The sequence below is a fragment of the Procambarus clarkii genome, chromosome 42 (assembly GCF_040958095.1).
Source record: "Procambarus clarkii isolate CNS0578487 chromosome 42, FALCON_Pclarkii_2.0, whole genome shotgun sequence".
In the NCBI taxonomy this organism is placed as follows: Eukaryota; Metazoa; Arthropoda; class Malacostraca; order Decapoda; family Cambaridae; genus Procambarus; species Procambarus clarkii.
This window is the reverse complement of record NC_091191.1, coordinates 20,935,804-20,961,273: the sequence shown is the minus strand read 5'-3', so window position 1 is coordinate 20,961,273 and position 25,470 is coordinate 20,935,804. Positions and strand designations below refer to the sequence as shown.

At 46.6% G+C, this 25,470-nt stretch overlaps 1 long non-coding RNA gene across 1 annotated transcript in view; it reads left to right on the top strand.

The window, feature by feature from the left end:
- Positions 1 to 6,063: 6,063 nt before the first annotated feature.
- LOC138373613 (uncharacterized) overlaps positions 6,064 to 25,470 on the top strand; it is a 306,568-nt gene continuing 287,161 nt past the window's right edge. Inside the window, exon 1 of the long non-coding RNA XR_011231274.1 lies at positions 6,064 to 6,595. This is a non-coding gene — a long non-coding RNA (uncharacterized lncRNA). The remainder of the gene's footprint in view (positions 6,596 to 25,470) is intronic.

The following is a 25,470-nucleotide window of genomic DNA, read 5'->3' as shown; positions in this document are numbered from 1 at the left end:
ATCGATGGACTTCTGCGGACCGCTACCAACTGGAGAGTACTTGATGGTAGTCATTGATGATCACTCACGTTATCCAGAAGTAGAAATCATCACTTCCACATCTGCAAAGGCTGTCATCCCGAAACTCGACAAGATCTTTTCAAATTTTGGCATTTCTGAAGTTGTCAAGACGGACAATGGACCGTCATTCAATGGACAAGACTTCGTCAACTTTGCAGAGCATATTGGATTTAAACACCGCCGTGTGATGCCACTACATCCTCAAGCAAATGGAGAAGTCGAGAGATTCATGCAACCTCTCATGAAAGCGGTACGCTGTGCTCATGCCGAAGGACGATCCTGGAAACAAGCTATGTATGTTTTTCTCAGGAACTACCGTGCAACACCACATGGAACACTGGGCAAGTCACCTGGCGAACTTTTATTTGGACGTCCTATGAGAATCGCACTACCCGTCATGCCAGCCGAGGTAACGGATAAACGTCTCGCTCAGAAGGATGCACTAGCCAAGGGCAAAATGAAAATTGCTCATGATCAACGTGCAAAGGAACAGGTCATAAAGGTTGGAGACACTGTTCTCGTTAAAAAGAAAAAAAGAGGGAAAGCTAGATATGCCGTATGATACAAAACCATATAAAGTGATTTGTGTAAAAGGAACTATGGTAACAGCTAGTAATAGAGATCATAGTATAACACGTAATATGGCTTATTTCAAAGTGATTCCAACTAGTGTAGAAAATGATGAAGTGCAAAGTCGTGCAAAAGAAAAAGAAAAAATGAGTTATAACTCAATAAACAATTCATCAAGGGATATTCTTGTATTTGGGGACTCTCGTCCTAAACGTCATGTTAAACGCCCTACACAATTTGATGATTAATTGTGTTCCTTTGTAATGCAAAGTATTTACTTGTCATGCTGAACTAAATTTAATATTGTTTGAATAATGCAGATCTCTCATTCAATATTTTGTAACTCTGTATTACAGTTTCTTTCATGTTTGTTTAACATTGCATATGTATTTTTAACATTGAAATCCTTTGTGGTAAAGATTAAGTTGTTTAAATTCTTTGTGTGCTTAATTAATGTTAAATGTATGCAATATCTCTTGATATGTTAATAACTTACTTTGTGTCAATAACATTGCTTTGTGCTACAAGCATGGTAGACATCCTGTATTCATCCTTTTTAAAGAAAAGGAGGGATGTCATGTTCACAGAAAACGGTACCATCCGTTTTCTATGTGCTGCGGCTCAGACGCCGAAGGGAGGTAAACAAGAGCGTACAGGACGCCCGCCAAGCTTGGTAGCTACTAGTCATGTATCAGTTTAAGTATTAAAGTCAGTAACCAAGCAATGGCTTTATATGAACCCTACAACCAAGACTTCCTCAGTAACACACAAACACCACAGTATGGTAGACTAATTTCCTATGCATTGCTTAGAATATTTTTAAATAAGTTACATTTTGAATCAACATCGAAATCCCTTTTTACATCACCCACAGTTAGGTTCACTTCTGGCCCACCCCAAAGGCCCAGGTCTTTTCAATCTTTTTCACCCAAAATTTTTTTTATGCCATTAAAATCAGCTTTTCGAAAATCTTGTACTCTAACAGAATTTTCTCCTACAAATCTATTCCATTGTATGATAATCTGATTTCCTTGTGATCAATGTTTCCTAGCTCTCACTCTATTTCGATGTCATTAATTTGTGTTTCCCTGTTAGTTAACACTAAGTCTAAAACATTATTTTCCTGCGTTGGTTCCTTAATGTGTTGCTTAAGAAAGCAATCGTCAATTAATTCTAGAAAATCTTCTGCTTCATTATTCCCTGTTTGTTAATCCAGTTTATTCCATTAAAATTAAAGTCACCCATGACACAAACACTGTTAGACCTAGATGCTCTAGATATTTCATCCCATAGATGCTTTGCTTCAATTCTTTGCTTCAATTCTAAGTTTGGTGGCCTGTATATAACTTCAATTATAAGATTTCTAGCTTTTTCGTATAATTCTAGCCAAATAGTTTCCGTATTTGGCTTAGTTTTGATTCACTCTTTGAGACTACATTTAAAATTTTCCCTAACATATATGGCTAGATCCCTTCCTCGACTAATAGATCTATCTGTGTGAAATAGTTTAAACCCATTTATTTGATATTCAGCTAATAGTTCTCTGTTTTCTACATTCATCCATGTTTCAGTAAGTGCAATAATATATATTGTTTCTATGCAAACAAGAGCATGTAAATCGTTTATTTTGTTTGTAGACTCCTAGTGTTCGTGTAACATGCCCTAAGTGTATTGTTATTTTGATTCCTTTCTCTTTCCCTGTTCATTTTGCCAATTTGTTCCCCCACAAACACATAATTTTTATTTCTAAGACAAAAAATGGGACTTAGAAATACCCAATAACAACAAGAACAAAACAATCAACAAAGACAATCTTGGATCGTAATCCTAATTACATTACCGAATTTTTAAGAATTTACAGGCGGTAATTGGTAATTAATCCTTGTCTACGGTAATTAGGAGGGGGGCAACCCGTCCTCGACTCAAGTCCATTACATCCAGCGGTCGACCCCACAGACGCATTCATAAATTTTAACATGCTGTTTATTTAAAACGGGAATTTTCTCAAGTATAAATTAATATTATAATATATTAGCATATTGTGCATATATAGGCATAGGATAGGTTAGGTTAGGTGTTTAGGTTCTGTTGGCGATTATTTGTATTTGTAGTACGTGGGTGAAGCATTTACAGCATTGTGGTTCGAACAAAATTCCTCAGTGAAGCACTTGTTCCGGATATGTTCGAACGTCAGCAGTTGTGAGTCGTGTGTAAACCACTTTTCATTCATAAACAGGGGGTTTGGCGGGTGCATGGAATCACTTTTGGATCTTTGTTTGGAGGACGGGCTGAGGGGGGATATCTAATGCTTCAATTTACAGGTGCTCTGTGGAGCGATTGAACCATGAATTCTCGGACGCTGAACGATGCTTGTTATCTGCAAATGATTCAGATTGAACGCTCGTTAATAACAAAGTTAATTGAACTATTTTTCATAGTTTTCTTTTAAATATATTGAAGACTTTTATCGTTATTTAAAATACAATGATTACTGTCTAGTAATAATGATTTTGTGTACGTGAAAATGTGTGCATTGTATAATTATGTTTGTATAAATATATGTGTATTATGAATGTGCTAATGCACACACGCACACATCAAGATATCACATAAAGATATGTGGAGAATTAAGACAGGTGAAGATATACAGAAACTACAGGACGACCTCGACAAACTGGAGGAATAGTGTAGAAAATGGCTACTAAAGTTCAACTCAGGAAGAGTAAATTAATGAAATTAGGCGAAGGGAGCAGAAGGCTAAGCACAAGGTACCTTCTGGGAGGTGAAATCCTGCAAGAGTCAGATAGATAGATCTGGGGGTTGATATGACACTGAACCTGTCCCCAGAGGCCGACATCAAAAGGATATCATCAGTGGCATATGTTAGATTGGCCAACATTAGAACTGCCTTAAGAAATTTGTGTCGTTGACACAAGTTTCAACGAAACCTTAAGAAATCGTTGAGGACCTTGTATGCCCCTTATGTCAGACCAATCCTGGAGTATGAAGCTCCAGCCTGGAGTCTATACCTAGTTAAACACAATACAAAGTTAGAGAAGTCAGAACAAACAATACTACCCATTAGCCTGCGCTGCGTGGCATATGCCATCAATGTAAACACAGACCAAGACGCCTGCCACGCTTGGGTCGCTGCTAATCATACACAATTATAAGTAAACAACCTCTAATTTAACCATGACGGGGAGCGGACACCTGCTACTCCTGAGGACTGCCGGGTAATGGATGGCCATTATTGACCTTTGGGTCACGACGCTGTCATCTGGCACTCCTCACCCACGGCCAACTGTTGCACATGTTGGGCCCTTATAGCTTAGGGCCACAGACACGTTAACAGTTGTTTGTTTCTTTCTCAGTTCTCCGGTTGGCTCATCGGGTAGGAAGTGGTGTCTGGCGCCAACTTGGTCTTAAGGCGCCGGGAGTTTGTAGGTCTTTGTGAACCTCTGGTGTGTCCTGGCTCTGTGGTGGGCCCTGGCTCTGTGACCCACCACGGCTGAGGTCACACCAGGAACCCACCACGGCTGAGGGCACATTAGGAACCCACCACGGCTGAGGGCATACCAGGAGCCCACCACGGCTGAGGGCACACCAGGAGCCCACCACGGCTGAGGGCACACCAGGAGCCCACCACGTCTGAGGGCACACCAGGAGCCCACCACGTCTGAGGGCACACCAGGAGCCCACCACGACTGAGGGCACACCAGGAGCCCACCACGTCTGAGGGCACACCAGGAGCCCACCACGTCTGAGGACCCACCAGGAACCCAACACGGCTGAGGTCACACCAGGAACCCACCACGGCTGAGGACACACCAGGAGCCCACCACGTCTGATGACACACCAGGAGCCCACCACGGCTGAGGGCACACCAGGAGCCCACCACGTCTGAGGACACACCAGGAGCCCACCACGGCTGAGGTCACACCAGGAACCCACCACGGCTGAGGACACACCAGGAGCCCACCACGTTTGAGGACACACCAGGAGCCCACCACGGCTGAGGGCACACCAGGAGCCCACCACGGCTGAGGGCACACCAGGAGCCCACTACGGCTGAGGGCACACCAGGAGCCCACCAAGACCCACCTACTCCCAGCCCCTCTCGGCCAAGCTGGCGCCGGACACCGTCTACCCGCCCAAAGAACCATCCAGAAAACATTCAAAATGAATCATCTTCCCTGTGACCCCGGGCAATATGTGCGCCAAGCGTCGTAACAATCTTGATGGTTGAATAATGCCAGACGACAGTGTCAACACCCTATGGGTAAACTGGCATAACGGAACGTGATCTGGCTGCCCCCAAGCCGAGCAGGTGTCTAGACGTCCACTCGTCTTCAGGGATGAAGCAGGATGAAGCAACTTTGTTATGTTAAGCACAGTTCACAGGACGCCTTGATGCATCTATTGTCTGGTGTCCCTGGGTGGTCGATAGATAGGCTTCCAGATGGTTCTGTGTGTGGGATATGTGTCTGATGTAAAGCGAGGCAGTTTTCCTGCCAACTGGCGAGTTATGTTTCCTCGACACACACCAACGACGGGGTGCACACGGCCCTGAAGGGTAGCTGCCCCAAACCCAACAACAACAACAGTATAAATGTAATTAAAGTCCATAACCAAGCAGTGGCCTCATGTCTACCTTACAACTGTGATCAGCCACAAGCGTCACCAAATACCACACATATAACCTGGATAACATCAGTGGTGTATGCAAAGTTATCAAACATTTATATAGTCTGAAGAAACTTGGAAAAGAAAGCTTTCAGGTCTTGTACCACTAACTGTAGACCATCACCAGAATATCCAGCCCCACTGTGGCAGCCTCACCTAAAATAACACTAAGGTTTACTAAACTGCTGCAGTCGACCCTGTCTAGGGCTGGAGCCCAGTCGGCCCAGTCGACCCTGTCTAGGGCTGGAGCCTGACTGAGGTGGTTGGCGAGGAGAAGGGCGAGGTAGGAGTTATGAGGAAAGCTTAAGAAACTTCATCTCACCATTTTGGGAAACATGAAGGATATGAGGCGACAAGACTTGTAAGACACATTTGTAAGACACATTTGTAAGATACATTTGTAAGACACATTTGTAAGATACATTTATAAGACACATTTGTAAGACACATTTGTAAGACACATTTGTAAGACACTTGTGAGACATTTGTAAGACACATATGTAAGATACATTTGTAAAACACATTTGTAAGACACTGGTAATATTTTTCAGACATTAGAAAAAAGGATAAAACAAGATTAACATTAATCTTGTAAGACACATTTGTAAGACATTTGTAAGATTTTAAACTCAAATCAGCCATGTGAGTGTTAACAATAACTTATTCAGTGTAAAATTAATGAGCAAGTGGAATGAGCTACAAGTGGTGATGGGCGAGGCTACACTATGGTAGCCAGAATGTCAGGGGACAATTATATAATAGGCTACCTACGACAGAGAGGCAAGGCCCAGGAGCTGAAGCTCATCATGCAAGAACATATAAGTGAGCATAACCTGGTGTGAGACATAAGGAACAAAGACTGTTCTCAGGGGTCCAGGTACAACCCATATAACGTAATATACCAGACAGTTATTGTCAGGTTTGTAATGGAGAGCAGAGTGCGCGGCAGTACACTTTTTAAATTTATCATGTGTAATTATCATAAAATATAAACAATAAAATGCCCCCAAAATATTAAAGCAAACACAAAATTATTTAGTAAATTTGTTATATATATTAGAGAAGTGTGGTAGTGGGAATAGATGAGTAGTTGAGGCGTAAGAGGTGGAAGGTGGAGGAGGAGGCGACGCTGCTGCCGGCCGCCATGGCGTCTCGCCCCACCAGTCACGCCCACAGTCTCAACGCGTCCATCTCACCTATAGTGTAAACACGCCCACCACACGCCCACAGTCTCAACGAGTCCACCACACGCCCACAGACACTACACTCAACAATAAAGGTGAGGTTATGCTAGTTAATGTTGGCCCTGTAGTTGCATCGGAGGCAGAGGAGCACAGCCCTCCGCCGCCGCCGCCATTGTTTACATTGAAAAACGTTTCCAGACATATTTTTTTTAAATTATACTTATTGTGTTTTACGGTTAATAACATAAGGTTGGCTTCTCAGTTCTTCAGCAAAGCTGAAAAGCTTGAACTTGATTAGTTCTTTGTTTTAATATTATAATGGAGACATTGGAACCAGATGACCAGGTGTGTGGCCGACCGCCTCCCTGTTGTTTGAAGCGTGGCTGTGGGGGCGTGACTGTGGGGTCGTGGCTGTCGGGGCGTGGCTGTGGGGGCGTGGCTGTGGGGGCGTGGCTGTGGGGTCGTGGCTGTCGGGGCGTGGCTGTGGGGGCGTGGCTGTCGGGGCGAGGCTGTCGGGGCGAGGCTGTCGGGGCGAGGCTGTCGGGGCGAGGCTGTCGGGGCGTGGCTGTCGGGGCGTGGCTGTCGGGGCGTGGCTGTGGCAGCGTGGCTGTGGGGTCGTGGCTGTCGGGGCGTGGCTGTGGGGGCGAGGCTGTGGGGGCGTTGCTGTGGTATCGTGGGCGTGATTGTGGGGGCGTGGCTGTCGGGGCGTGACTGTGGGGGCGTGGCTGTCGGGGCGTGGCTGTCGGGGCGTGACTGTGGGGGCGTGGCTGTGGGGGCGTGACTGTGGGGGCGTGGCTGTGGTATCGTGGGCGTGATTGTGGGGGCGTGGCTGTGGTATCGTGGGCGTGGCTGTGGTGTCGTGGGCGTGGCTGTGGTGTCGTGGCTGTGGGGGCGTGGGCCTGCCTGTGGTATCGTGGGCGTGAGTGGGGGCGTGGCTGTGGTATCGTGGGCGTGGCTGTGGTATCGTGGGCGTGACTGTGGGGGCGTGGCTGTGGTATCGTGGGCGTGGCTGTGGTGTCGTGGGCGTGACAGTGGGGGCGTGGCTGTGGGGGCGTGACAGTGGGGGCGTGGCTGTGGGGTCGTGGCTGTGGTGTCGTGGCTGTGGTGTCGTGGACATGGCTATGGGAGCGTGGGCATGGCTGTGGGGTCGTGGCTGTGGTGTCGTGGACATGGCTATGGGAGCGTGGGCATGGCTGTGGTGTCGTGGACATGGCTATGGGAGCGTGGGCATGGCTGTGGTGTCGTGGGCATGGCTATGGGAGCGTGGGCATGGCTGTGGGGTCGTGGCTGTGGGGGCGTGGCTGTGGGGGCGTGGCTGTGGGGGCGTGGCTGTGGGGGCGTGGCTGTGGGGGCGTGACTGTGGCGTAGTGGCTGTGGTGTCGTGGGCGTGGCTGTGGGGGCGTGGGCGTGGCTGTGGGGGCGTGGGCGTGGCTGTGGGGGCGTGGGCGTGACTGTGGGGGCGTGGCTCTGGGGGCGTGACTGTGGCGTAGTGGCTGTGGTGTCGTGACAGTGGGGGCGTGGCTGTGATGTCGTGGGCGTGGCTGTGGGGGCGTGGGCGTGGCTGTGGGGGCGTGGCTGTGGTGTCGTGGGCGTGGCTGTGGGGGCATGGCAATGGGAGCGTGGGAATGGCTGTGGGGTCGTGGGCGTAACTGTGGGAGCGTGGGCGTGGCTGTGGGGTCGTGGGCCTGGCTGTGGGGTCGTGGGCCTGGCTGTGGGGTCGTGGGCGTGGCTGTGGGGTCGTGGGCGTGGCTGTGGGGTCGTGGGCGTGGCTGTGGGGTCGTGGGCGTGGCTGTGGGGTCGTGGGCGTGGCTGTGGGGTCGTGGGCGTGGCTGTGGGGTCGTGGGCGTGGCTGTGGGGTCGTGGGCGTGGCTGTGGGGTCGTGGGCGTGACTGTGGGGTCGTGGGCGTGACTGTGGGGTCGTGGGCGTGACTGTGGGGTCGTGGGCCTGGCTGTGGGGTCGTGGGCCTGGCTGTGGGGTCGTGGGCGTGACTGTGGGGTCGTGGGCCTGGCTGTTGGGTCGTGGGCGTGGCTGTTGGGTCGTGGGCGTGGCTGTGGTGTCGTGGGGGCGTGGCTGTGGGGTCGTGGGCCTGGCTGTGGGGTCGTGGGCCTGGCTGTGGAGTCGTGGGCATGACTGTGGGGTCGTGGACCTGGCTGTGGGGTCGTGGGTATGGCTGTGGTGACGTGGGCCTGGCTGATGGGTCGTGGGCCTGGCTGATGGGTCGTGGGCCTGGCTGATGGGTCGTGGGCCTGGCTGATGGGTCGTGGGCCTGGCTGTGGGGTCGTGGGCCTGGCTGTAGGGTCGTGGGCCTGGCTGTAGGGTCGTGGGCCTGGCTGTGTAGTCGTGGGCATGACTGTGGGGTCGTGGGCCTGGCTGTGGAGTCGTGGGCATGACTGTGGGGTCGTGGACCTGGCTGTGGGGTCGTGGGCCTGGCTGTTGGGTCGTGGGCGTGGCTGTGGTGTCGTGGGGGCATGGCTGTGGTGTCGTGGGGGCATGGCTGTGGGGTCGTGGGCCTGGCTGTGGGGTCGTGGGCCTGGCTGTGGGGTCGTGGGCGTGGCTGTGGGGTCGTGGGGGCGTGGCTGTGGGGTCGTGGGGGCGTGGCTGTGGGGTCGTGGGGGCGTGACTGTGGGGTCGTGGGGGCCTGGCTGTGGGGTCGTGGGGGCCTGGCTGTGGTGTCGTGGGGGCCTGGCTGTGGTGTCGTGGGCCTGGCTGTGGTGTCGTGGGGGCGTGGCTGTGGGGTCGTGGGTCTGGCTGTGGGGTCGTGGGTCTGGCTGTGGGGTCGTGGGCGTGGCTGTGGGGTCGTGGGCCTGGCTGTGGGGTCGTGGGCCTGGCTGTGGGGTCGGGGGCCTGGCTGTGGGGTCGTGGGCCTGGCTGTGGGGTCGTGGGCCTGGCTGTGGGGTCGTGGGCCTGGCTGTGGGGTCGTGGGCCTGGCTGTGGGGTCGTGGCCTGGCTGTGATGTCGTGGGCCTGGCTGTGATGTCGTGGGTGTTGCTGTGGTGTCGTGGGGGCGTGGCTGTGGTGTCGTGGGGGCGTGGCTGTGGGGTCGTGGGCCTGGCTGTGGGGTTGTGGGCCTGACTGTGATGTCGTGGGCGTGGCTGTGATGTCGTGGGCGTGGTTGTGGTGTCGTGGGGGCGTGGCTGTGGGGTCGTGGGCCTGGCTGTGGGGTTGTGGGCCTGACTGTGATGTCGTGGGCGTGGCTGTGGTGTCGTGGGGGCGTGGCTGTGGTGTCGTGGGGGCGTGGCTGTGGTGTCGTGGGGGCGTGGCTGTGGGGGCTTGGCTGTGGGGTCGTGGGGGCCTGGCTGTGGGGTCGTGGGGGCCTGGCTGTGGGGTCGTGGGGGCCTGGCTGTGGGGTCGTGGGGGCCTGGCTGTGGGGTCGTGGGGGCCTGGCTGTGGGGTCGTGGGGGCCTGGCTGTGGGGTCGTGGGGGCCTGGCTGTGGGGTCGTGGGCGTGGCTGTGGTGTCGTGGGGGCGTGGCTGTGGTGTCGTGGGGGCGTGGCTGTGGTGTCGTGGGGGCGTGGCTGTGGTGTCGTGGGCGCGTGACTGTGGGGTCGTGGGCGTGACTGTGGGGTCGTGGGCCTGGCTGTGGGGTTGTGGGCCTGACTGTGATGTCGTGGGCGTGGCTGTGATGTCGTGGGCGTGGCTGTGTTGTTGTGGGGGCGTGGCTGTGGTGTCGTGGGCATGACTGTGGGGTCGTGGGCGTGACTGTGGGGTCGTGGGCCTGGCTGTGGGGTCGTGGGCCTGACTGTGGGGTCGTGGGCCTGGCTGTGTTGTCGTGGGGGCGTGGCTGTGTTGTCGTGGGGGCGTGGCTGTGGAGTCGTGGGCGTGACTGTGGGGTCGTGGGCGTGACTGTGGGGTCGTGGGCGTGACTGTGGGGTCGTGGGCCTGGCTGTGGGGTCGTGGGCCTGGCTGTGGGGTCGTGGGCGTGACTGTGGGGTCGTGGGCCTGGCTGTTGGGTCGTGGGCGTGGCTGTTAGGTCGTGGGCGTGGCTGTGGTGTCGTGGGGGCGTGGCTGTGGGGTCGTGGGCCTGGCTGTGGGGTTGTGGGCCTGACTGTGATGTCGTGGGCGTGGCTGTGATGTCGTGGGTGTTGCTGTGGTGTCGTGGGGGCGTGGCTGTGGTGTCGGGGGCGTGGCTGTGGGGTCGTGGGCCTGGCTGTGGGGTTGTGGGCCTGACTGTGATGTCGTGGGCGTGGCTGTGGTGTCGTGGGGGCGTGGCTGTGGTGTCGTGGGGGCGTGGCTGTGGTGTCGTGGGGGCGTGGCTGTGGGGGCTTGGCTGTGGGGTCGTGGGGGCCTGGCTGTGGGGTCGTGGGGGCCTGGCTGTGGGGTCGTGGGGGCCTGGCTGTGGGGTCGTGGGGGCCTGGCTGTGGGGTCGTGGGGGCCTGGCTGTGGGGTCGTGGGGGCCTGGCTGTGGGGTCGTGGGGGCCTGGCTGTGGGGTCGTGGGGGCCTGGCTGTGGGGTCGTGGGCGTGGCTGTGGTGTCGTGGGGGCGTGGCTGTGGTGTCGTGGGGGCGTGGCTGTGGTGTCGTGGGCGCGTGACTGTGGGGTCGTGGGCGTGACTGTGGGGTCGTGGGCCTGGCTGTGGGGTCGTGGGCCTGGCTGTGGGGTTGTGGGCCTGACTGTGATGTCGTGGGCGTGGCTGTGATGTCGTGGGCGTGGCTGTGTTGTTGTGGGGGCGTGGCTGTGGTGTCGTGGGCATGACTGTGGGGTCGTGGGCGTGACTGTCGGGTCGTGGGCCTGGCTGTGGGGTCGTGGGCCTGACTGTGATGTCGTGGGCGTGGCTGTGATGTCGTGGGCGTGGCTGTGTTGTCGTGGGGGCGTGGCTGTGGAGTCGTGGGCATGACTGTGGGGTCGTGGGCGTGACTGTGGGGTCGTGGGCGTGACTGTGGGGTCGTGGGCCTGGCTGTGGGGTCGTGGGCCTGGCTGTGGGGTCGTGGGCGTGACTGTGGGGTCGTGGGCCTGGCTGTTGGGTCGTGGGCGTGGCTGTTGGGTCGTGGGCGTGGCTGTGGTGTCGTGGGGGCGTGGCTGTGGGGTCGTGGGCCTGGCTGTGGGGTTGTGGGCCTGACCGTGATGTCGTGGGCGTGGCTGTGATGTCGTGGGTGTTGCTGTGGTGTCGTGGGGGCGTGGCTGTGGTGTCGTGGGGGCGTGGCTGTGGGGTCGTGGGCCTGGCTGTGGGGTTGTGGGCCTGACTGTGATGTCGTGGGCGTGGCTGTGATGTCGTGGGCGTGGCTGTGGGGGCGTGGCTGTGGGGGCTTGGCTGTGGGGTCGTGGGGGCGTGGCTGTAGAGTCGTGGGCATGACTGTGGGGTCGTGGGCGTGACTGTGGGGTCGTGGGCCTGGCTGTGGGGTCATGGGCCTGGCTGTGGGGTCGTGGGGGCCTGGCTGTGGGGTCGTGGGGGCCTGGCTGTGGGGTCGTGGGGGCCTGGCTGTGGGGTCGTGGGGGCCTGGCTGTGGTGTCGTGGGGGCGTGGCTGTGGTGTCGTGGGGGCGTGGCTGTGGTGTCGTGGGCATGACTGTGTTTACTAGTTGTGTTTTTGCGGGGGTTGAGCTTTGCTCTTTCGGCCCGTTTCTCAACTGTCAATCAACTGTTTACTAACTACTTTTTTTTTTTTTTTTTTTTTTTTTTTTTTTTTTCTCCACACCACACACACACACACACACCCCAGGAAACAGCCCGTGACAGCTGACTAACTCCCAGGTACCTATTTACTGCTAGGTAACAGGGGCACTTAGGGTGAAAGAAACTTTGCCCATTTGTTTCTGCCTCGTGCGGGAATCGAACCCGCGCCACAGAATTACGAGTCCTGCGCGCTATCCACCAGGCTACGAGGCCCCTTATGGTGTCGTGGGGGTGACTGTGGGGTCGTGGGCCTGGCTGTGGGGTTGTGGGCCTGACTGTGATGTCGTGGGCGTGGCTGTGATGTCGTGGGCGTGGCTGTGTTGTCGTGGGGGCGTGGCTGTGGAGTCGTGGGCATGACTGTGGGGTCGTGGGCGTGACTGTGGGGTCGTGGGCGTGACTGTGGGGTCGTGGGCCTGGCTGTGGTGTCGTGGGGGCCTGGCTGTGGTGTCGTGGGCCTGGCTGTGGTGTCGTGGGGGCGTGGCTGTGGGGTCGTGGGCCTAGCTACTGTGGGGTCGTGGGCCTAGCTACTGTGGGGTCGTGGGCGTGGCTGTGGGGTCGTGGGCCTGGCTGTGGGGTCGCGGGCCTGGCTGTGAGGTTGTGGGGGCATGACTGTGGGGTCGTGGGCGTGGCTGCGGGGTCGTGGGCGTGGCTGCGGGGTCGTGGGCGTGGCTGCGGGGTCGTGGGCGTGGCTGTGGGAGCGTAGGCGTGGCTGCGTGGGCGTGGCTGAGTAGTAGGGATGACATGCCACAGGTCATTTTTTTTCTGGGGGAAAAGGTTACCTGTGGCATGTCAAGGTTTTCAGGTGAATTTGGGGAGTCACAGATTTGGGATTAAGGATTTATTATGAGCGAGTAATTTCTGAGATTTTAGAAGTTTGTTAAAACTTCTTATGATAAAAATAATGTCATGCAAGTTTGTTAAGAGATCTTATGGAAGAAATTCAAATATCACGTGTAGCATGTCAGGGTTTTCAGGTAAATATGGATAGTCACAGATTTGGAATTAAGGAATTCTTATGAGAAAAGTATTTTCTGAGATTTTAGAAGTTAAGGTTTCTTATGATGAAAATAAGTTCATACGTGTTTGTTAAAGTTCTTATGGGAGAAATTCAAATATCACATGTAGCATGTCAGGGTTTTCAGGTAAATGTGGCTAGTCGCAGATTTGGAATTATGGAATTCTTGTGAGGAAAATAATTTCTGAGATTTTAGAGGTTTGTTAAGTGTTCTTATGAGGAAAATAAGTATGAAAATCTTAATGAAAAATTCAGGAAAAAATCCCCTTTAGGACACAGCATTTCCAGGTAAACTCTACGGACAACCTTTGCCCGTTTTCAATCACACATTTTTCAAAGAGCATTTTCAGAGAATATTGTCTTAGACGTTTTGTTAAGGAAAACAGACATCTTAGCCATAACATTTAGTTTTATATCCATTTACGGCTATTTCACCTGTAAAGACCAAAATTGAACAGATCCCAGTTATAGACAGAAATTCGTCAGAGACCAGTTTGTGCCTAAAATTCTTCAGAGTCCACTTTGTTAGCAACATTAGTCAGAGACAGTTTTAAGCTCAAATTTCATCAAGAGTCCAATTATCAACAGAAATTCGTCAGAGACCAATTAACGACAGAAATTTGACAGAGTCCATTTTCTACCCAATTTTCATCAGAGTCCAGTTTATACTGAAAATTCGCCAGAGTCCACTTTGTGCCCAAAATATTCAGAGACCAGTTCATGATCGAAATTAATCAGAGTCCAATTGAAGACCCAAATTTGACAGAGACCACATTTTCGCTACTAGCAGTCCAATCCCCCTGAAATTTTAAACAGTCATATTTCTGTCGTAGTAAATAAGATCAAGTCAGTTACTGAGCTCCAGCTCTCATCCCCCACCCTACTTCCCCCTCAAGTCTTTGTTAATATCCTATCAATTCCCCTGAAATTTTTACCCTCTGTATTTCAGACACCGTAAATAAGATCAAAACAGTTATCGAGCTCCAGCTCTCGTCCCCACCTTAGAGCTCTCTCGTATCTTTGTAAATAACCCATCAATTTCCCCAAAATTTTTACCCTCTGTATTTCAGACATAGTAAATATGATATAAACAATTATAAAACTCTAGCTCTTGTCCTCTGTCCAAGTTCACTCCTATAAATTCATTACTATCGGTCCAAATCCCTCTGAGATTTAAACACCCAACTACATTTTCAGACATAGTAAATAAAAGCCAGTTCAGTTACCGAGTTTCAACTCTTGTTCCCCGCTTAGTTCATTTTGTACAAGTTCTTTATTTTCCAACTAAATCACCCGAGATTTAAGATCACCTTATTTTTAACCTAGTAAAATTAATCAGGACATTAGCCAAGCTCCATTTCCTCTGTCTTAGATCATCGAACATAAATATATCCGATCAAGTCCCTCTCCAGTCTATCTGTTTATCAGAGTAATCACCTTACCATTCTCATCCCCAACGTATCCAAACCTTCAATAATCATCATACTCTATTTGCATATTTTCTCTATATTCAGCTGTGTTCTTCACATTTTTCCATGTTTTCTGTGTTCATTCCATGTTCTACAAATGTTCACAGCATGCTCAGTTCAAATTTTTTCTACCATTTTCCCCGTATGTTCACTATGTTCTTTGTCATGTTTTCATGTACATCATATGTTCTCTGTATAACTTTTATACTCAGTATTCATGGTCTCAATGTTCTAAGCTTGTTCTTCACATGTTCAGTGTTCATTCTTTGTATTCCCTATGTTCCTTATCATGTCTTCATATTCTCTGTAAGTTCATATTCCCTACATGTTCACTCTATTCATCAACTTTTTCTTACATGTTTTCTGTGTTCACCGTATGTTCACTGTGTTCATTCCCTTGCTTAACCTCAATTTTTTATGTTCTTTGTTTCTTTAAACCAATTTGTTTCTTCCATTCACTAACTAGTTCTTTGTCAAATATTATCATCGGCAATACAGTTCCCTCAACAATTTTAGTCACCCAGTTTTTATTTGCAAAACTATGTCAAAGTAATTCTCGTAGTCAACTTAATAGTTCTACCAACCCTGTTCTTAAACAAATCTACACTTTATTCAGTTCAAAATTTACAAAGAAAAACCTTTCTTGTAACTTCTTAACTAAAAATCTTTCGCCAATCAACTAAAACATACTCACTTTCGTTATTTCTCAACTAAACTTATTATCCAATCAACCAAAAAATCGTCAGGATTAATCTCATTCAACACCGTTCTTAACTAAAACAACCTTTCTCTTAGCTAAAAATTGTCAAAGGAATCTTTCCAACACTGTTCATAACTAAACTTATTCCCTAGTCATCAGAAAATAACCGTGTTCTTCATGTTTCATTGTCATTTCATAACTAAAATTATCCATCAATCAACAGAAAAAAAGTCATATTCATCATCATTGTTCCTAACTAAAATTATGTTTTGTCAAGTAAGAAAAAATAGTCAAAGATCTTTCATCGCTGTTCTTAACTGACATTACACTTTGGGGAGCACTAAAATAGTCACTGTCGTCATATTTTTTTCTCGTCTTTCCTCAACTAAAATAGTCAAATGTAACTTTTTCAACACTTTCGTAACTAAAATTATATGTCGCTAAGTAAGAAAAATAGTCAAAGGTGCTCTCCGTAACACCAAAGTTACTCTTCGAGATAACAAAAGACACTCTCAAACACTCAAAAATTTACTCGCATCCTCAAAGTTATTCTCAGAGTTATCAAAAAGTTAATCTCTGTCATCAAAATGCTATTCTCTAAGTAACCTTTCGTTCATCAGAGAATCTTTCTAAGACATCTTCGTTCATTAAAGTTAATCTCAGAGGCATAAAAGTTATTCTCAGAGCTATCAAAATTATTCTCGATGCCATCAAAAAGTGTTTTCTCGTTCATCAAAGTTAATCTCAGAGTTAACAAAGGTAATCTCTAACTCACTTTCGTTCAACATATTAATTCTCTAAGTCCTCAAAGTTATTCTCTAAGACAACAAAGGTATTCTCTAAGACAACAAAGTCTTTCTCAGAGCTATCAAACTTGTTCTCAAAGTCATCAAAGTTATTCCAAGAGACGTCAAAGTTAATCTAAAACATCATCTTTCTTCAAAGATATTCTCTCTAAGCCATCAATGTTCTTCTCTAAGACATAAAAGTTATTCTCTATGTCATCAAAAAGTTATTCTCTGAGCTAACAAAATACTACTCATGTTCTCAAAGACATTCTCAAAGTCATCAAAGTTATTCACAGAGTCATCAAAGTTATTCTGTAACTCTTGTTCATTAAAGTTAATTTGTAACACTGTAAAAGTGTTTGGTTTAGTTTAATACATACATAGAGTACATGAGTCACAGACAGGGATTAGAGAAGGCGCCAGTTTGTCCACCGGAAAGTCACACGTCTAAGAGTTAATGACCCCAAGTGACCTGAGGTCAGATCATGAGAATTTCACCTTGCTTCCGCTAAGCTTATAATTGTAGTCGGGTAGCCTTCAAACATGCCGACGTTTAAGGAGTGGCTTGGTAGTGCCGGAGGCTATCTACTTGTGGGCGGAGTTAACCTAACTTATCCTGCTTAACCTAACTTACCTACATTTACCTAACTTAACCTGCTTAACCTAACTTACCTACATTTACCTAACTTAACCTGCTTAACCTAACTTTACCTACCCTAACTTAACTTACCTAACTTAACCTAACTTACCTACATTACCTAACTTAACCTGCTTAACCTAACTTACATAACTTAACCTAACTTACCTAACCTAACCTAACTTACCTACATTACCTAACTTAACCTGCCTAACCTAACTTACATAATTTAACCTAACTTATCCTGCTTAACCTAACTTACCTTACCTAACTTATCCTGCTTAACCTAACTTACATAACCTAACTTACGTAACTTATCTTACCTATCCTAACCTAACTTGCTTTACCTAACTTAATCTTACATTCCCAAACTGATGTATCCTAACTTATCTAGTCCAACCAGACATGCTCTAACTTACATAATTATTCCTGCTTGTCTTTTGTGTTTCGTCAATCATTGTCTCATATTCATTTACTCATTTCAAGGGTTAATTTCTCAAATGGACATTTTTGTATTTCAAGTGTTATTTGTTTAAGATTGGGTGTTTAACCATTTCAAAGGATTTTTGTTATATATGGGAATTTACTCGTTTCAAGAGCTAATTTCTCAAATGGTCATTTTTGCAGATCAAGGGTTATTTGTTAAAGTTCCTCAAGTTGCTCATAAGTTGTATTTATTATGTTTGTTATCATTTATTCTTATTCCCCAACCCCTTAACCTAACCTCTTGTAATCTTAGTGTATTTAGTAGGTTCTATCATATGTTCTTATTCCCCAACCCCTTAACCTAACCTCTTGTAATCTTAGTGTATTTAGTAGGTTCTATCATATGTTCTTATTCCCCAACCCCTTAACCTAACCTCTTGTAATCTTAGTGTATTTAGTAGGTTCTATCATATGTTCTTATTCCCCAACCCCTTAAACCTAACCTTTCAGATGTAGTTTATTGTGTTTTTAACGTATTTGTTGAATATATTATCCTTTTCCTAACCTTTCAGATGTAGTTTTGTTTCTCCTTTTTTGTATATTTTTACCCAAACCCACCATCCCACTTAACCTTCTTTCCTTCTTTTACTTTGTTTTCACATATAAGTTCATTCTTTATCATAGTAATAATAAAAATTACAATAGTAAAGAATCAGATCTACTAAGACTTGAAATTGAGAAACAAGAGCTCAAGGGAGTGAGAGCATGAAAGAAGAGCAAGGAGTAAGAGAGAGGGGGCGGAAGAAAATGGGACCAAAGAAGAGAGAATGAGAGAGAGAGTGTGGGCATGGGGGAACTAAGACTTGAATTTGAGAAAAAAGAAAAATAAGAGAATGAGAGAGTGAGCGAAGGGGGAGAGAATGAGGACGATAGAGAGAAAAAGGGGGGGGGGGATAGAAGGAGGGAGATAAAGAGAAAGGGGGATAGGAGGAGTAGGAGAAACAAAGTAAAAGAAGGAAAGAAGGTTAAGTGGGATGGTGGGTTTGGGTAAAAATATACAAAGGAGAAACAAAACTACATCTGAAAGGTTAGGAAAAGGATAATATATTCAACAAATACGTCAAAAAACACAATAAACTACATCTGAAAGGTTAGGTTAAAGGGTTGGGGAATAAGAACATATGATAACAAACATAATAAATACAACTTATGAGCAACTTGATGAACTTTAACAAATAACCCTTGATCTGCAAAAATGACCATTTGAGAAATTAGCTCTTGAAACGAGTAAATTCCCATATATAACAAAAATCCTTTGAAATGGTTAAACACCCAATCTTAAACAAATAACACTTGAAATGCAAAAATGTCCATTTGAGAAATTAACCCTTGAAATGAGTAAATGAATATGAGACTGATTGACGAAACACAAAAGACAAGCAGGAATAATTATGTAAGTTAGATCATGTCTGGTTGGACTAGATAAGTTAGGATACATCAGTTTGGGAATGTAAGATTAAGTTAGGTAAAGCAAGTTAGGTTAGGTTAGGATAGGTAAGATAAGTTACGTAAGTTAAGTTAGGTTAAGTTATGTAAGTTAGGTTAAGCAGGTTAAGTTAGGTAAGGTAGGTTAAGCAGGATAAGTTAGGTTAAATTATGTAAGTTAGGTTAAGCAGGTTAAGTTAGGTAATGTAGGTAAGTTAGGTTAAGTTAGGTAAGTTAAGTTAGGGTAGGTAACGTTAGGTTAAGCAGGTTAAGTTAGGTAAATGTAAGTAAGTTAGGTTAAGCAGGTTAAGTTAGGTAAATGTAGGTAAGTTAGGTTAAGCAGGATAAGTTAGGTAATGTAGGTAAGTTAGGTTAAGTTAGGTAAGTTAAGTTAGGGTAGGTATAGTTAGGTTAAGCAGGTTAAGTTATGTTAAGCAGGTTGTTAGGTAAATGTAGGTAAGTTAGGTTAAGCAGGATAAGTTAGGTTAAGTCAGGTAAGTTAGGTAAGATAGGTAAGGTAAGGTAAGTTAAGTTAAGCAGGTTAGGTTATGCAGGTTGTTACGTAATGTAGGTAAGTTAGGTTAATCAGGATAAGTTAGGTAAGTTAAGTTAGGATAGGTAAAGTTAGGTTAAGCAGGTTAAGTTAGGTAAATGTAGGTAAGTTAGGTTAAGCAGGATAAGTTAGGTTAGGTAAGTTAGGTATGATAGGTAAGGTAAGTTATGTTAGGATAGGTAAAGGTAGGTAAGATAGGTAAGGTAAGGTAAGTTGTTAGGATAGGTAAAGGTAGGTAAGATAGGTAAGGTAAGGTATGTTAGGATAGGTAAAGTTAGGTTATGCAAGTTAGGTAAGATAGGTAAAGTTAGGTAAGATAGGTAAGGTAAGTTATGTTAGGATAGGTAAGGTAAGTTATGTTAGGATAGGTAAAGTTAGGTTATGCAAGTTAAGTTAGGCAAGATAGGTAAAGGTAAGGTAAGTTAGGATAGGTAAAGTTAGGTTTAGGAACGTTACGTTAACTAAGTAACATTGGGTGGAGAGGATAGGTTACGTAGGTTTGAACAGTGTAGTTCAGAGAACAGTTTTAGGGTAAAGCGACTAAGAAAATATATTTTAACAGAAGTGCAGGTTTGGTATGAAAAGCTGAACTAGTTACATTTTGGAGAGAAATTTTATGACTGAAGATGTCTTAGAGAACAACAATGTTGTCTTAAAGTATAACTTGATGGAAGAAGGAGAGTTTCTTTGATGAACGAAGGTGTCTTAGAGAACAACTTTTGGAGAACGAAGGTGAATTAGAGATCACTTTGATGACTGAGAATAACTTTGGTCAACGAATATGGATTGGAAAGTTTCTCTAATGAACGAAGGTGACTTAAAGATTAACTTTTATGATTTAGAGAACATCTTTGATGTCTTAGATAGCAACATTGATGTCTTAGAGAACAACTTTGATGAGCAAGATTAACTTTAGATGTCTTTGAGAATAACTTTTATAACAGAAATTAACTTTAATGAACAAAAGTGAGTTACAAAATAACTTTGATGACTCTGTGAATAACTTTGATGACTTTGAGAACAAGTTTGATAGCTCTTAGAATAACTTTGATGACTTTGAGAATGTCTTTGAGAACATGAGTAGTATTTTGTTAGCTCAGAGAATAACTTTTGATGACATAGAGAATAACTTTTATGTCTTAGAGAAGAACATTGATGGCTTAGAGAGAATATCTTTGATGAAAGATGTCTTAGATTAACTTTGACGTCTCTTGGAATAACTTTGATGACTTTGAGAACAAGTTTGATAGCTCTGAGAAAGACTTTGTTGTCTTAGAGAATACCTTTGTTGTCTTAGAGAATAACTTTGAGGACTTAGAGAATTAATATGTTGAACGAAAGTGAGTTAGAGATTACCTTTGTTAACTCTGAGATTAACTTTGATGAACGAGAAAACACTTTTTGATGGCATCGAGAATAATTTTGATAGCTCTGAGAATAACTTTTATGCCTCTGAGATTAACTTTAATGAACGAAGATGTCTTAGAAAGATTCTCTGATGAACGAAAGGTTACTTAGAGAATAGCATTTTGATGACTGAGATTAACTTTTTGATAACTCTGAGAATAACTTTGAGGATGCGAGTAAATTTTTGAGTGTTTGAGAGTGTCTTTTGTTATCTCGAAGAGTAACTTTGGTGTTACGGAGAGCACCTTTGACTATTTTTCTGACTTAATGACATAAAATTTTTACGAAAGCGCTGAAAGAAGTTACATTTGACTATTTTTCTTACTTAGCGACATATAATTTTAGTTACGAAAGTGTTGAAAAAGTTACATTTGACTATTTTAGTTGAGGAAAGACAAGAAAAAAATATGACGACAGTGACTATTTTAGTGCTCCACAAAGTATAAATGTCAGTTAAGAACGACGATGATAGATATCTTTGACTATATTTTCTTACTTGACAAAAACATAATTTTAGTTAGGAACAATGATGAATATGACTTTTTCTGTTGATTGATGGATAATTTTAGTTATGAAATGACAATGAAACATGAAGAACATGGTTATTTTCTGATGACTAGGGAATAAGTTTAGTTATGAACAGTGTTGGAAAGATTCCTTTGACAATTTTTAGCTAAGAGAAAGGTTGTTTTAGTTAAGAACGGTGTTGAATGAGATTAATCCTGACTATTTTTTGGTTGATTGGATAATAAGTTTAGTTGAGAAATGACGAAAGTGACTATGTTTTAGTTGATTGGCGAAAAATTTTTAGTTAAGAAGTTACAAGAAAGGTTTGTCTTTGTAAATTTTGAACTGAATAAAGTGTAGATTTGTTTAAGAACGGGGTTGGTGGAACTATTAAGTTGACTACGAGAATTACTATGACATAGTTTGCAAATAAAAACTGGGTGACTAAAATTGTTGAGGGAACTGTATTGCAGTGTAATATTATTTGACAAAGAACTAGTTAGTGAATGGAAGAAACAAATTGGTTTAAAGAAACAAAGAACATAAAAAAAATTGAGGTTAAGTAGGGAAATGAACACAGTGAACATGTAAGAAAAAGTTGATGAATAGAGTGAACATGCAGGGAATATGAACTTATAGAGAATATGAAGACATGATAAGGAACATAGGGAATACAAAAAATGAACAATGAACATGTGAAGAACAAGCTAAGAACATTGAGAACATACGGGGAAAATGGTAGAAAAAATTTGAACTGAGCATGCTGTGAACATTTGTAGAACATGGAATGAACACAGAAAACATGGAAAAAAATGTGAAGAACACAGCTGAATATAGAGAAAATATGCAAATACAGTATGATTATTGAAGGTTTGGATACGTTGGGGATGAGAAGGGTAAGGTAATTACTCTGATAAACAGATAGGCTGGAGAGGGACTTGATCAGATATAATTATGTTCGATGATCTAAGACAGAGGAAATGGAGCTTGGCTAATGTCCTGATTAATTTTACTACGTTAGAAATAAGGTGATCTTAAATCTCAGGGTGATTTAGTTGGAAAATAAAGAACTTGTACAAAATGAACTAAGCTGGGGGACAAGAGTTGAAACTTGATAACTGAACTGGTTTTTATTTACTATGTCTGAAAATGTAGTTGGGTGTTTAAATCTCAGAGGGATTTGGACTGATAGTAATGAATTTACAAAAGTGAACTTGGACAGAGGACAAGAGCTAGAGTTTTATAATTGTTTACTTCATATTTACTATGTTTGAAATACAGAGGGTAAAAATTTTGGGGAAATTGATGGGTTATTTACAAATATACGAGAGAGAACTAAGTTGGGGGACGAGAGCTGGAGCTCGATAACTGTTTTGATCTTATTTACGGTGTCTGAAATACAGAGGGTAAAAATGTCAGAAAAATTGATGGGTTATTTACAAAGATACGAAAGAGAACTAAGGTGGGGGACGAGAGCTGGAGTGCGATAACTGTTTTGATCTTATTTACGGTGTCTGAAATACAGAGGGTAAAATTTTCAGGGGAATTGATGGGTTATTTACAAAGATACGAGAGAGAACTAAGGTGTAGACGAGAGCTGGAGCTCAGTAACTGACTTGATCTTATTTACTGTGTCTGAAATACAGAGGGATAAAAATTCAGGAATTTGATTAGGTTGACGAAGATGTGCGAGGGAAGTAAGGTAGAGGACAAGAGCTGGAGCTCGTTAACCAAATTACTGTATTGAACTACGTTTGAAATATGATTATTTTAAAATTTTAGAGGGATTGGACTGTTAGTATTCATTATACTACAGGGGACTAAGGCGGGGGGATAGGAGCTGGAGCTCGATAACAAAATTATTGTATTATAATACGTTTGAAATAGCTGTGTTTTAAATCTCGAAGAAAATGATTGGATACTAAAGAAGATGTATTAGTAAAACTAAGGTGGGAACGTGAGCTAGTCCCTGACTTTATATATGTAAAACTGAATAGTTTAATGAAAAGGAACTATGAATGAACAATATGAAGGAGAGGGACGGTCCAGATATTATTATGGAGAAGATAAAATAAGATTACCAAGGTGACCTGAAGGCCGCGTCTGGCTGATGGTCTAAAAGTAAACACAGGTGCGGCGACAGATTGCGAGGTAAGGGGGGAGGGAGGGGGTGTGAGGTATAAGTGGGGGATGCAGGGGGAGGGAAAGGTGAGGGAGACGGGAATGGCAGGGAAATGAATCAGATATATAGCAATATACAAGTTTCTAAGTAAGAAACAAAAAAGAACTTTTAACAAAACTCGTATGACATTATTTTTCATTATAAGAACTTTAACAACTTCTAAAATCTGTGACACAAAATCTACCTGAAAACCCTCACTCTCACGCGGGATATTGGACCTCAAACAAAAAGTCACCTGTGGGACGTACGTCTCACAGGTGATCTCTGGCCTGAAAAAAAATCGTCTGTGAGACGTCATCCCTACTACTTGGCTGTGGGGTCATGGGCGTGGCTGTGGGGTCGTGGGCGTGGCTGTGGTTTCGTGGGCGTGGCTGTGGTTTCGTGGGTGTGGCTGATGGGTCGTGGGCCTGGCTGTGGGGTCGTGGGCCTGGCTGTGGGGTCGTGGGCCTGGCTGTGGGGTCGTGGGCCTGGCTGTGGGGTCGTGGGCCTGGCTGTGGGGTCGTGGGCCTGGCTGTGGGGTCGTGGGCGTGGCTGTGGGGTCGTGGGCTTGGCCGTGGGGTCGTGGGCTTGGCCGTGGGGTCGTGGGCGTGGCTGTGGTGTCGTGGGCGTGGCTGTGGGGTCGTGGGCGTAACTGTGGTTTCGTGGGCGTGGCTGTGGGGTCGTGGGCCTGGCTGTGGGGTCGTGGGCCTGGCTGTGGGGTCGTGGGCCTGGCTGTGGGGTCGTGGGCCTGGCTGTGGGGTCGTGGGCCTGGCTGTGGGGTCGTGGGCTTGGCTGTGGGGTCGTGGGCGTGGCTGTGGTGTCGTGGGCGTGGCTGTGGGGTCGTGGGCGTGACTGTGGGAGCGTGGGCCTGGCTGTGGGGGCGTGGCCGTGGGGTCGTGGGCGTGGCTGCGTGGGAGTGGCTGTTGGGTCGTGGGCGTGGCTGCGTGGGCGTGGCCGTGGGGTCGTGGGCGTGGCAGTGGCTGTGGGAGCGTGGGCGTGGTTGTGGGGGGGGCTTGAGGAGTGGGGGTCGTGGGCTTGAGGAGTGGGGGGTCGTGGGCTTGAGTGGGGGGTCGTGGGCTTGAGGAGTGGGGGGTCGTGGGCTTGAGGAGTGGGATGTCGTGGGCTTGAGTGGGGGTTCGTGGGCTTGAGGAGTGGGGGTCGTGGGCTTGAGGAGTGGGGGGTCGTGGGTTTGAGGAGTGGGGGGTCGTGGGCTTGAGGAGTGGGGGTTCGTGGGCTTGAGGAGTGGGGGTCGTGGGCTTGTGGACTGGTGTCGTGGAGTGGAGTGGAGTGGAGGCGTGGGTTTTCTTGTTATTGGGGGAGGGTGTCCTGACCAATTTTTGCTGGCAGGCTTAAGCTCCAGCTCTTGGAACCCGAATATCTCGTTGCTGGTTATCTAATACAATGACTCCTGACCTATTGCCCTACTATACCTGCACTTAAAGTTATGAATAGTTTGCCTCTACAACCTAGCTGCTCCTTTAGGTCATTCCATTCACTAACACAGTCTGGTTTGTTCTCGACGCACTATCATGAATTTCAGGTTCGAATCTCGGTCGGGACAGAAAGGGCTGTGTACTCACCTATTTGTACCCATCTACCTCACCTTGAGCCATCTGTCAATCAACTAATGTACAGATTCCCGAGCCTACTGGGCTCTATCATATCGACATTTGAAACTGTATGGAGTCAGCCTCCACCACATCACTGCCTAATGCATTCCACCTGTTAACTTCTGACACTGAAAGTTTTTTCTAACGTCCCTGTGACTCATTTGGGTACTCAGTTTCCATCTGTGTCCTCTTGTTCGCGTACCACCAGTATTAAACAGTTTATCCTTACCTAATCTGTCAATTCCCCTGAGGATTTTGTAGGTACTGATCATGTCTCCCTTACTCTAATGTTTTCCAGTGTCGTGAGGTGCATTTCCCGCAGTCTTTCCTCGTAACTCATGCCTCTTAGTTCTGGGTTGTGCATGCGGGGGTTAATCTCTGGCTCTTTGGTCCTGCCTCTCAACTGTTAATAAACTGGTGTACTGATTCCCGAGCCTAAGGGGCTATATCTATATTAGAAACAGTGTATGGAGTCAGCCTCCATTACATCACTGCCTAATGCATTCCATCTGTTAAATACTCTAACACTGACAAAGTTGTTTCCAACGTCCCTGTGGCTCATTTGGGTACTCAGTTTCCACCTCTGTCCCTTTGTTCTTGTAACA